Genomic DNA, 13,863 nt, shown 5'->3' with positions numbered 1-13,863 from the left:
GAACTGAGATTCTGGCGCGAGATGAAACCAAGGGAGGTCGCCTCCTAAAAGAAGCCTGGTTCTCCAACGAAAATTCTTTAAATAGACATATTGATATGCCATCAGCATACCAGGCTTTAAGGCACCAACAACGACTTAAAGGAGATAGGTCATTAGGATTGGATAAAGCCCCTAACAGAATTCTCCAGGTCAGGCATAGAAACCAGCTAAATGAGGGTGGAGCAACCCCTAGTGGGAAACAAGGGAACATACTGGAGCAACACGGAGGTAGAGGGGGAGGGGCACAATGCAGGTTTAACGCAGGGGACAAGGGGGGATTAGAACAGTGCAGACCTAAGACGAGAGCATGGGCAAAAAAATTGCAAGAGCAGACATGTACCACCATAGAAAGCAACAACGGTAATGGGTGGAAGGAAGTAATATCAAATACCTCTAAAGCATTGCCTCGTAACACCACCTCCTCCCTTGGGGAGGGAAATAGGCAACAGACACGAGTAAAAGCGGTAGTTCCCCCTTTTAACCAGCATGATTAAGCCTACAATTAGGCTTGCTGCAGAGGGGAGGGAAGGGTGTGGCCCAGTGACGCGGGCTATGAGCAGACTGAGTAAGGCTTTATAAATGTGATTGTCTCCCATGGCATTTTAATACTCTGACGAAGTTAGCAGCACGCTAAAGAAAGCTAAGTTGTTTTATTAAAGTTTTTATGTTCCGGTGATCGAGATGGCTGATATATATATATATATATATATATATATATATATATATATATATATATATATATATATATATATATATATATTTATTTATTTTGTGGGCAAGACATTCTTTTTCTGTCTCCTCTGAGGAAACCTGTCAGTATAGTTAAACCTCTGGCATAACTCTCATCTTCCTCAGAGTACACAAATTCCACAAAAAAAATATATAAAGGTAGTTATTATGATGGTTCATTGTACAGTCAGTCAGATACTTCAAGCATTTTTTATCTGTCTATTGAACCTGGGATAGGCAATTATTGTTTGAGGGTACTGAGGTATCATCATAGAATGTAATGGTGGCTTGCACCCAAGGTACCTATTACTATTACATCTGGTATTATCTTTGCTTTCTTTTGCTATAGTTGTTCTACTTCTATTTGTAGGTTTTTATATTTTGTGACACTCCATCCCCTTTTCTTTCCTCTTCTGCTGTCTCCAGTTATTGCTACTGGAGACAGTTACTGCAGTGCCCACTATCCAGACTTATTTGTCATTGTTACCCAAAAATTATTTATTTATTTGTTTGTTTGTTTGTTTGTTTGTCTAACAAGTATAGTATTATAGTACATATTAATATAACATAAGTAGAATGTAATAATAGAAAGGATAATAAGACAGTAGGACAGGGACATTAGGCACAAAAGTGCACTTATGCACACCCCTTACAAACCTCTTAGAAAAGGGGAGAGGTCGATTTTGTTTTCTTTTTGTAAACATTTTTGTAAGGTTGAAGATTTTGGGGCTGGGGGAAGCAACTACAAAGTCAGGTAATGCGTTCCAGGTGGTGACCACTCTGTTGCTGAAATCGTATTTTCTGTAGTCAAATTTGGAGCGATTTACATTCTGTTTGTATCTATCACGTGCTCTTGTGTTGTTGTTAAAGGTGAAGTAGTCACTGACAGGGAGTACATTATGATGTATGATTTTATGAACAACAGTTAAATCAGTTCGGAGATGACATAGTTGTAAATTTTCTAGATGTAGTATTTGAAGTCTGGAAGAATAGGGTAATTTGTTACATGAGGAGGAGTGAAGGACTCTTCTTGTGAAGTATTTCTGGACGCCTTCAATTGTATTAATATCTGATATGCAGTGTAGATTCCATACAGATGAGCTGTATTCTAGAATAGGTCTGACGAATGTTTTGTATGCTCTGGTTAATAAATCAGTGTTTCGATTGTTACGCATTAGGTGTTATTTGTCACGTGCTTGTCTGTTTGAATTCTGAAATTCCAGACCATTTTAGCTTCTTTGTTTCCTGCTATTTTGCCTTTTTTGTGGTTCCACTCTTTCTTGCTTGCAGTCAAATGTTGTTACATCATGCCACTGTTGTTGTCAATCTGTGCAATCTTCTTGCAGCAACTAACTGGGGGGGGGGGGTGTTCCACTGTTTATTCAGTTTCTTTGCAGATGCAGTATTTGCTGTCTATTGCTGCCTTCTCAACTGTTGCTTTGTAATACATTTGTTCTTAAGGCTTGTTCTTGTGCAGCCAAAATTAACCCATCTGTCTCTTTCTTTAACTTTGCTGCTTTTAGGGATTGCCATGTCTTGTTGTGATCTGCTTTGCCTGCTAATTATTTTTGTGTGTCTACACATGTGTGTAGGTCAGTTTGGTCATTGTGATATTCAGTAAGCCTTCATGGCATGTTCATTTCAGTGCATCATCTTCACTGTCTTTCAGATACTCTCCCAACGCCCTTTTTTCTTATCTGGTGTTTTTGCAATATTCCACACCCACCTATGCTTCTTGGTAAGTAAAGTCTATCAACATCACTGGATGAAGGACATGATTAATTGTCATTATTTTTCTGGTCTTCCTACCCAGGGCTTTTATTTCTGCTTGAGTCCAGGAAATTATTCCAGCTGTATGAAATGATGGAATTGCTCAGGTGATTTTTTTGATGTTTCTATTCCCCTTATTCCCTTACCCCAGCCCTCCTACCTCAGCAGCTCCCTCTCTCCATTGCTTATGGCAGACTGGCATCTGGCGAAGCTTGGGTGGTACCGCAGGATGGCATGAATAAAGATAACTACTAAGAAAATACAGAAAGTATGAATTATAGGTACTGGAGAAAAATACACCTAAAAATGTGTTCCTGGACAGCTAAGTTATATATGCATTGGTGTATACTCATTTTAAATAATAATTCTTGCAATTTTGCCATCAAGGTCGACTAAGGAAAGAGTTATGTTAATCAACAAAGATAAACTTTTATGGATTACACTCTATAATAAGAATGCCAGAAGGAATACATACATATGTATATATGTATAGGATGTAAAAAGGGTGTTAAGACGCTAGTAAGAGTGTAGAGAAGAGCAACAAGATGATTAGGGACTGGAGGCTAAAACATATGAAGAAGGCTTTCAGGAACTAAGTAAGTCTATTTTAATGAAAAGAAGGACTAGGGGAGATATGATAGCAGTGTTCCAATATCTCAGGGACTGCCACAAAGAAGAGGGAGTGAAATTATTCTCTAAATCACCTTATGAGGGTAGAACAAGAAGCAATGGGTAGAAATTAAACAAGGAAAGAAGCAACTTAGAACTAAGGAGAAATTTCCTGACAGTCAGAAAGATTGATCAGCTTTTCTCCAGAAGTTGTGAATGCAGCACAGTTTTTTAGAAGAAGTTGGATAACCATTGGTCTGAAGCAGGCAGGGATTCCTCATTGCCGCAGCTAGCAGTGTGGTTGCGTACGCAGCTCCAGATAACCAGTGAGCGGGCATGCACAGGCGCGTGAGATTTGGCTTCTGTTCATGCTCAGGAAGTAAAATCTTGCACAAAGACACATGCAAGCGAGAGATTTTACCAATTTTTGACATTTTTTGCTGCGCAGAAGCAAAAAACCAATGAAAATTGGCAAAATCTCGCATGAACATCCTTGCATGATATTTGGCTTCCTGCACATGCACAGAAGCCAAATATTGTGCAGATGTGTCCATGCGCCCACCGCCACTGGTGCAATGGCATCAAGTGCACCAGTAGGAACCCAATACTGGTCTGAAGTAGTGTAGGGCTTCTTGCCCAAGCAGGCGGTTGGACTAGAAAACCTCCAACGTCCCTTCCAACTCTTGTCGTTGCGATTGTTGTGTTAGCAGTAGTAGTAGTAAGATGTGTATGTGCATATGAATATGTATATGTATTTGCTGCAAGAGCTAACATGGTTATATCTCTGGAAATCAAACTAATAATCTGCTACAATTTAAGATCTGATGATCATGAAAATGATTGAATTGAAGAAAAAGGATCTTCTTCAGTCCAAAGATGTCATTTGTTTGCTCTGCTCTGGTTCAATCAATCTCTGCAGTATCAAGTTGGGTGAGTAGCTTTTTTTCAACTTAGTTTGACTACAATGATATGATAATGACACAAAAGTTACATTAGTCACAGTATGCTGGATCAGTAAGGGAAAAGGAAAATAGGTTGTGGAGGAGGTTTGAGTGTTTTAAGTTTCATAAGTCTCTTGTAGTTTTTTTCACAGGTGCGTTCCCCCCAGTTCAGACTGGTAGCAAACTGCTGGTGACATTACTGAACTGGATTGGTTGGTGCTGGTCCATGGGCACTGCCATATTTTTAAAAAATGTTTTTTACAAGGTTTTTGCTGTTCTGATGCTTGAAAGAGGGCCCACCTTCCCACCCCTAGGTTTATGCTGACATTTATTCCTTCTTCCGAAGCCCAACTGATCAGCTCCTCAGGTGTGATTTGGGCTGATTTCCAGCTACTGAGGATGGATGGATGGAAGCAAAATTGCACACGGGGATGCGTTTTGTGTGCTCTTGATCCGCTCGCTCTTGCACACAAAACACGCACTTCCATCGCAATGCGAACCAGTGGGGAAGGTGAGTAGAAACCATGCCAGGCTGTTTTGCATATGTGAACAGAAAGTAATCCATCTCACTCCCGCTTCCAGATCACTGAAGGATATGGCTAGAGAGCCACAGTGGTTGAATTTGTAATGAGGTTTTACAGATCATTTAACCATTTAATAAAACAATGACATTTTAAAAACAAAGTGTGAAATGTCAATCCCTCATTCACTTTTTCTAAAGTAAATCATGCTTATACATAAATGTGTCAAAAGATGTATTGGGAAGACACAGTTCTATTGCTTTCTTTTACTCATTTTTTCCTTTCTTCTCATTTTGGTTCCTTTCATTTTCCAATTTTACATTTGTAAGATACCATGCCTTAGTAACAAAATATAAAATTTGCATCCAGGGCATCCTAGAATTTGGTATTTTCTGGTAAGGCTAAGAAATACTTTTGCCTAAAGGTCTGGAAAATTTCTGCCAGTCATTAAAAACAATACCTAGTAAGGTAAACCCGTGATGTATCGCCTGGGTTCCTATGAAACAATTCCAATATTGGTGTTTTTAATCATCCAACAATATTCTCTTGTGTTAGATGAGAGTACTCCATTCTTACAGTCACTTTTGGTCATCTTCTGTGTCTCCTCCAAATCAGACTGTGAAACAGATATTTAGAAATTGGAGGTAGTTTGAGAAACAAAAGGAAAACTCATCTGTGCAACATTTCCAATCAATATTTAATTATTCTTTGAAAACAATACATAGATAACATGAAGCCAGAACTTCATTTGTTATGAAAGAGAAACCATATTTCAAAAGTCCCACTTTTTTTCCTTTGTGCATATTAGAGGTATGCTATTACTCATGCAACATATTTTTTATCAGAATGTATTGGGGGGGGGGGACATACACTGTATAATGTATTTTGGGTATTTCATAATAAGAGATATTTGTGACTGTTCCATTCCTTTTCTGGTAAGATCTAAAATATCAGGTAAAATTATCTATTACTAAGAATGGGGAAATACACTCCACACAACTGAAGACATGATTTGTTCCTTTTTTTCTAATTAAATTAGCACCAAGATTTTTTATAAGCTAAACTTTTTACACACAGACTGCATAATGTTGCTTCCATCCATAATTAATTGATAATTAAGGCTTCTCTGTTTCTCTTCTTACTCTATTTGTGACAATCCATTTTGATCCCATTTTTCAGGCTCAAAACTCTGAGGATACCAAAATGTTTTACTCTTCCTGAAAGGCATCCCTTTAGTTGATGAGATATAACAATTCCCTTCAACTTTCTCCACTTCAGGCTTCAGTAAATCCTCCACTTCAGTTTTATCCTCCCTAACTTAATTTGTCATGGTGAGTGGAAAAATATCTTTCAACTCTGGCAAATGGAGAATTGCCATCTATGGTATCAAGATTGGGCTACACTGCCACAGACCGATCCGGTGTGTAATCTGAGGGTTCTCCTGGACTCACAACTCTTACTCGAGGATCATGTAGCAGTCATGGTCAGGAGGACCTCTGTACAATTGTGGTTTTTGCATCAATGATGCCCATTCCTGGACCAAAAATTCCTTCTAACAGTCATCTAACCTTCTCATTTTGACTATTGTAATGCCCTGTACAAGGGCTGCCTTGAAAATTATATGAAGCTTCGATGGGTTCAAAATATGGCTGTTTACATGGTTTTGTGCAAATGTAGATTTGTGTTAGCGACACCTCTTCCATGAGAGCTTTGTTGACTACCAATTTGCTTCCAGGTCCAATTCAAGATGCTGGTTGTCACCTTCAAAGCTCTACATGGCTTGGGACCATGTTATTTGAAGGAACATCTTTTCCTGGTCACATCTACCCAACCCACCAGAGCAGAGAAGCTGGGAATGCGATGGGTCTTCTCCTAAAGAGGTACATCTAGTGCAGGGGTCTTCAAACTTGGCAACTTTAAGACTTGTGGACTTCAACTCCCAGAAATCATAGCTGTCTGGAGAATTTGGGGAGTTGAAGTCCACAAGTATCAAGTTTGAAGACCTTTGATTTAGTGGGATAACGAAGAGACTTCTCTATGGTGACTCCCTCCCTTTGGAACATCATTCAAACAATGGTTAGATTGGCCCCCTCTTTGGCAGACCCTGAAGACCAGGTTCTGACAGCCAGAATCAAGTGGCTTGTCTGATTGTTGTCACAGGAGAGGTGGGGTGTATTGAGATTTAATTTTGGTAAGCTGTTCAGAGACACTAAAAGTGAGTTGGCAGGCCATATATTGTAAATGTTGGTTAATTAATATTTTTGGTCACTTCAACCCAGTGAAGGGCTACCATTTTTTTTTACTACCACACTGTGGGTGTGGCTTATGCATGACACCCTGCATTTTCTTTCAACATCTTTCATGCAAATTGGGTACTCTGGGGTGGAACTCCATTTTTGCTACCCCACTGCGTCTCTCTCCCACACCCCCACCCCGGTCTGGGCAACAGCCTATCCCTGCTTCCACCTCTATCTTTCAGAGAGCAGCTATAAAATGCTCAGCCAGGTACAAAAAAAATCTATTCATTTGTCTCATTCCTCCTGAAGTAGACCCAGAGGCAGGGTTCAAACAAATCGGTACTTTTATTCCGCTCAGAGAACAAGTGACGGCTCAGCAAGGCAAGTGACAATTCAGCTAGTACCGACTGACTCTGCTTGGAGAAACTGCTTCTTTTATACATTTGCGGCTCCTGCCAAAGCAAGAGCCAGCCGCGTCTGAGCCAATCAGGAGCGACTTCCTGCTTTAGCTCAGACAGCGCTGGAAAACGGAACAAACTATCTACAGGAAATACAAGGTAGCCATTTCAAGATACAACACCCCTCCCCTCATAGTTGGACACATCCATCACGAAAGCCATGTGACAAAGTCGTCCAATCGGTGGGGTCTCCGTGAAGCTCGCTCTGACCTGCGCAGTTCAATTTCTCCTTCGACACCGACTGTGGAGGATGGCTCGCTGTTGTTCTCCCTGTGCGGTGGACTTGGCCTGGCGGGCCCAACGAAGACCTCGGAGGAGGAGGATGGCTCGGCGTCGCTGGATGGCTCTCCCTGGCCCGATAAGTTCCTTTGCGTGTCTCTTAATTCGGGCAATGTGTTAAAGTCTGTTGAAGGGGGAGAGTCCATGTCAGCGGTTTGTGGCAAAGGATTTTCTGTTCGTTTCCGAATGTGGTCGATGTGTCGTTTCCACAGTCGACCATCCTCTAGTTTTACCATATAAGTCTTTGGTGCATTTTGTTTAACAACAATTCCTTTCATCCAATTTACACCTCCATCAAAAATTTTTACATATACATTTTGTCCCAAATACATTTCTCTTTCAGGTTTTACAAACATTTGATTATTAACACAGAATCTTGGGTTCAACCTGTCTAGTGGTGACCTTAATTTTCTTCCCATTAATAACTCTGCAGGGCTTACACGTGTTTGAGAGTTAGGGGTGATGTGTTGGGTGAGCAAGAATTGGTCCAAATTCAGTTGTACATCCCCAGGGCCCGACCTGTGCAATGCCTCCTTTGCCACATGAACGTAACGTTCTGCCAAGCCATTAGCCCATGGCGAGTAAGGCGAGATGAGGGCATGCCTGACCCCTAGGCCATCTAGGAACAATTCGAATTGCCTGGCTGTTAGCTGTGGCCCATTGTCAGACACTAAGATATCCGGGCAACCATGGGTGGCAAACAGTCTGCTCAATACCTTGATGGTGGCACTTGTGGTTATGTTGTTCATTGCTATTATTTCCACCCACTTGGAGAACGCATCAACCACTATTAGGAAATACTGGGATCCCACTGGACCAGCAAAGTCAATGTGGATTCTTGACCAAGGCCCAGCAGGCTGCTCCCACTCTGCCGGAGTTGTTTTGGGGGGATTAGGCTGTGATTCTTGGCATGGGTCACACTTTGATACCCAGTTCTCAATATCAGCATCCAAACCTGGCCACCATAAATGCCCTCTTGCTAGGCTCTTCATCCTGACAATCCCAGGATGGCCCACATGTAACATTTTGAGTACCTTTACCCTTAGGCTTTTGGGGATGATCACTCTATCTCCCCACAGCAGGCAACCCTTAACATATGATAATTCAAGTCTTTTGGTTTTGAAATCACACAATTCAGGTTTCACAGAGTCATTTTGCCATCCCTTAAGTACACAGTTGACCACTTGTTTAAGGATTGGATCTTGCTGCGTGTGTGCAGCTACCTCTTTGGCCGTGGTTAGTGGGTTATCCTCGAGCTCTATCATTAATACATCTGTGGAAGGAGCAGGGTCCTCCACTAAGTCAGTTATGGGGCACCTACTGAGGCCATCTGCATGATTGATTTCCTTCCCCCCCTTGTGGGTGAGTTCATACTGGTACCCTGAGAGGAAAAGGGCCCACCTGATCAGTCTTGGAGACATAAATGGTGGAGTGGGCTTGTTGGGGGCTAGCAGGCCTAGTAAGGGCTTGTGGTCTGTAACCAATTCAAAACTTCTTCCAAAAATGTAATTGTGAAATTTCTTCACCCCTGCTACTAAAGCTAGAGCCTCTTTATCTAACTGGCTATAATTCCTCTCTGTGCTGGTCATGGTTCTGGAAAAAAATGCGATTGGGGCCTCTGTATTATTAGGCAGAACGTGAGCTAGGACTCCTCCTACGCCGTACGGTGAAGCGTCGCACGTGAGCCTAATGGGTAGTGAAGTACTGTACTGGACTACCACACTTTTAGAAGTTAATAATTGCTTTATTTGGAAAAAGGCTTCACGTTCAATTTTCCCCCAGGTCCAACGGGTTTCCTTCTGGAGTAAACGATGTAGAGGCTCTGCTACTGTTGCCTTCTGCTTCAAAAAAACGGAATAAAAATTAAGGAGGCCTAAAAATGCCTGCAGTTCATTTTTATCTTGTGGCTCCGGGGCTTCCCTAATGGCCCTCAGTTTCTCTGTTGTGGGGTGGATACCTTCTCTGTCCACTTTATATCCCAGGAATTCTATACTGTTGGTTCCCCAGACACATTTGTCAGGCTTGATCCTTAAGCCTTTATCCTGTAACCTCTTAAGTACTTCCCTTATTCTTTTGTTTACTTGTTCTTGGTTTTCCCCTGCAATTAAGATGTCATCAAAATATGGAATGGCCCCATTTACCCCTGACAATAGGCGTTCCATAATACTCTGGAATATCCCTGGGGCTATGCTTACCCCAAACTGTAACCTTGTGCATTTGAAAGCCCCCCTGTGCATTACAATCGTTTGCGCGTTTGCTGTCTGTTCATCGACCGGAAGTTGCTGGTAAGCCTGCGCGAGGTCGATTTTTGCAAACCTTTTTCCTTCCCCAAGGGAGTGTAGGAGTTGTTGTACCACTGGGATGGGGTAGGGGTGATGTTGGAGAGCCTTATTAAGGGTGGATTTATAGTCAGCGCAAACCCTTAAAGAACCATCTGGCTTTAGAGGCGTGACTATGGGCGTTTCCCATGGCCCTTGTTCCACAGGGACCAAAATACCTTGGCTTATAAGTTTATCCAGCTGCAGGTCTAGCTTGGGGAGAAGCGGGAGGGGTACCCTGCGAGGTTTGAGCCGGACTGGTGTAACCTTGGGGTCAATAGAAAATGATATAGGGGGCCCCTTATACGATCCCAAGGTGGGGCTGAACACTTCAGGGAACTCTTGCACGAAGTTAGGCATATTATCACAGTTTACAGTACAAACACCAGAAATTTCAATCCCCAAAGGTTCCATCCAAGCCAAACCCAGGAGAGAGTGCTTAGCCCCTGTGACAATAAGCATGGGTAGGGTACATTTGACATTCTTGAATACAATAGGTACATTTGCTGTTCCCAGGACCGAGATTACCCCCCCTTGAAAATCTCTGATTACTAAAGAGGTTTGCCTTAGATCAGATTTAGACAGATTAGGCATATACAGTTTAAACTTCTCCCATGGCATAATGGTATACCTAGACCCTGTATCAAGCTCCATCGAGCATGGTTGGTTGTTAAGTAACAGCGAGATAACAATTTTGCCCCCTTTTTTGGTTGCCGTGTTATTCACGGAAAATTGAGTGTTACCTCTTGAGTAGTCGCGGTTAGCGGTTGAGTAGTTCCTTTGACCCGAATAGCGGAACGGTCGGTTTTCTCGCGGCTGGGGCGTTTGGGTTTGTAGTCGTTGGTTGCGCAGTGTGGAGAATGTTTCCTCTGGTGCCGATGCTCTGCATGCGATGGCGATGTGGCCTCGACGGTTGCAGCGGTGGCATGTGGCGTCCCGGAAAGGGCATCGATGGCGCTGGTGGTTCCCTCGGCAGCCGGCGCAGGGGGCTGGGGGGTGAGTAGCTCTGTGGTGTCTTGGCTGGTCTTGTACCAGGAAGCAGTTGTCCACGTTGTGAGCTGGTTGGCTGAGGTCGTCTGATCCCTCGGCGCGGGGAGACGCGGAGTCAATCTTGGCGATGAGTTCTCACCTTCCGTGTTCTTTTAATTCCTTAGCCGCTGCGGCGGCGGCTTCTGCGGTTTGCGCTAGTTTAATCACGGTTTGTAGAGTCGGTTCGTCTTCGGTGAGGAGTTTGTTCCTCACCGTGGCGCTTCTCATGCCGAAAACCAAGGCATCGGTGAGGCGAGCTTCCGGGTCTTTAAACTTGCATTGTGCAAGTACCGTCCGAAGTCGCGTTGTAAACTGGTTGATTGATTCTGTTTCCTTCTGAGCCATCATGGAGAACTGATGCCGAAAAACCATGGCTGGTTTGGTCGGCTTGAAGTGGCTCGCTAGCTTGGTTTGTAGGACGTCCCAAGCGACGGTTCTTGCTGGCTGCGGGTCGGTGAGAGTCTGGGCAAGGCCACGGATTTCTGGGCCGCAGTAATTTAAGAAAATAGCCCGTCTGCGATCGGCTTCGGCATCCTGTATTCCTGCCGCCTCGAGGAAGATCTCGAAGGTAGCCATGTATTCGTCCCAGGACGTTTTTTCCGGGTCGAAGAATTCTGGAGCCCGGCCGATCTGGACGTTGCTCATGTTGCACGCGAGGTTTTCTTCCGTCCGTCGTCGCCAGTGAAGTAGACCCAGAGGCAGGGTTCAAACAAATCGGTACTTTTATTCCGCTCAGAGAACAAGTGACAGCTCAGCAAGGCAAGTGACAATTCAGCTAGTACCGACTGACTCTGCTTGGAGAAACCGCTTCTTTTATACATTTGCGGCTCCCGCCAAAGCAAGAGCCAGCCGCGTCTGAGCCAATCAGGAGCGACTTCCTGCTTTAGCTCAGACAGCGCTGGAAAACGGAACAAACTATCTACAGGAAATACAAGGTAGCCATTTCAAGATACAACACCTCCCACCCAGCCAGGTTCTTGTGATTACAAAAGGACTATGTTACATTGACAGCAGAAAAATAATTATAGATGTGAGAGTTTTTCTTTTTGTAGAGTGAGGTAGCTACGCAGGAACACATTGTCTCCTTCTGAAGACTTTCCTTTGCAACTGAATAGCTGGGTAGTGAACAGGTAACCTTACCAAGCTGCAGATAATCTCTTCCACTGGGGTTCTTCAAATGGGAAAATTCCAAAATTCTCTAAGGATTTATCCTCAGTCTCCAGGTGTCCTATTTCCAGAGCAGGCAGGCAACCACTTCTGGAGGACAAAAACATATGAAACCAGTCTCTATTCATCCCCAATTACCTTCAGACTAAACTTAGGGCATTTTTCTTTGGTCAATTGCCGAATGTCTTTGCTAAGTTGCATTGAGAACTCTTGTATGATGAGGACAGCATATTTCCATTTGTTACAAACTAATCTAACCTATTTTTTCCCCAGCCTTTTTACGTTGAATACAATAAATAACATAATACCTACATTTCCTACATTACACATTTCATTGATTGATTGAATTCAGCTCATGTCTGTAGTGCCCACCTCATCTAACTGAGTCTGGACAACTTACACTAAAAACATGTCAGAATGTAAAAGCATGAATAAGAACAAACTTAAAAGCAGAATTGAAAGGAAGGGTATACATTTATAGTATTAGAAATATAAAAGGTGGAGGGAACACCCTCATGACACCAATCCTCCCCATTCTTTGAAATCACCATAATTGATAGAGCCAGATCACAATACTCTTAAAAATCATGATAATTGGTAAAGCCAGATCACTATACTTTTTCTGAAGGCCAAATAGAAGACAAATGTCAGCACACCGCTGGCCATGGAAATCACACTTGTTATGAAGGAAAAAGTGATCATGCTGAAAGTTGAAAATCAACTAATATAGAAATATTTAAAAGGATACAAGTTATTCATATGTAAAAACAAAACAAAAGAAGTATTCTGCAAATGATATAAAGTTTTTTTCTCCATGAGCCTAATTCTTTCCCTTAGTTACTTCCAACCTCTGTTCAGAGTTTCATGGGTTTTAATGACTGCTGATCTATGTCTACAGCAGTAATTTATTTATTTATCTATTTATTTTATTTTATTTGTCAAACAAGTATAGGATAATAGTTTGTGAAAACATAACATAATATAATATAAGTAAAGATAAAAGAGGAAAACAGGACAGTAGGACAGGGGCGGTAGGCACACTGGTGTACTTACGGACACCCCTTATAGACCTCTAATACCAGCTATTCTACTGTGATATTTCTTGGGAAATTATTTTAATGTCCAATTGATGGTAATAATATTATAAATGATTTCTTTAAAAATAAGACATTTAAATCTCAAATTGATTTGGGTCTCATGTCTTTGAAGAATCCAAAACGTTACATTGCCAAACTCACCCTTAGATTAAATTGACCAGATTTTAAGATTGGGAAAGATTGACACTATTAACAGTGGGGCGTGGGGGTGGGGCTAAAAAAATAGCATATATATATATATATATATATATATATATATATATATATATATATATATATATATCTTCCACCCTCTTTTCTCTCTCTTTCTCTCTCTTTCTCTCTTCTTCCCTCTTTCTCTCTCTTCCTTCCTTCCTCTTTCTTTCTCTCATCCTCCCTTCCTCTCTTTTTGCTCTTTCTCTCTCTCTTCCTCCCTCCCTCTATCTGTCTTTCTCTCTCCCTCCCTCCTTCCCTCTCTCTTTCTTTCTGTTTCTTCCTTCCTATCTTTTCTCTCTCTTTCTCTCTCTCCCTCCCTTTCTCTCTATTTCTCTCTTTCTCTCTCTCCCTCCCCCCCCTCTCTCTCTTTCTTTCTTTCTTTCTCTTTCTTTCATTCTCCCTCTCTCTTTTCTCTCTCTCTTTCTCCCCCTCTTTATTTCTCTCTTTCTCTCTCTCTCCCTCCTTCCCTCCCTC

Source organism: Erythrolamprus reginae, chromosome 1 (genome assembly GCF_031021105.1).
Source record: "Erythrolamprus reginae isolate rEryReg1 chromosome 1, rEryReg1.hap1, whole genome shotgun sequence".
Lineage (NCBI taxonomy): Eukaryota > Metazoa > Chordata > Lepidosauria > Squamata > Dipsadidae > Erythrolamprus > Erythrolamprus reginae.
This window is presented reverse-complemented; position numbering follows the sequence as displayed.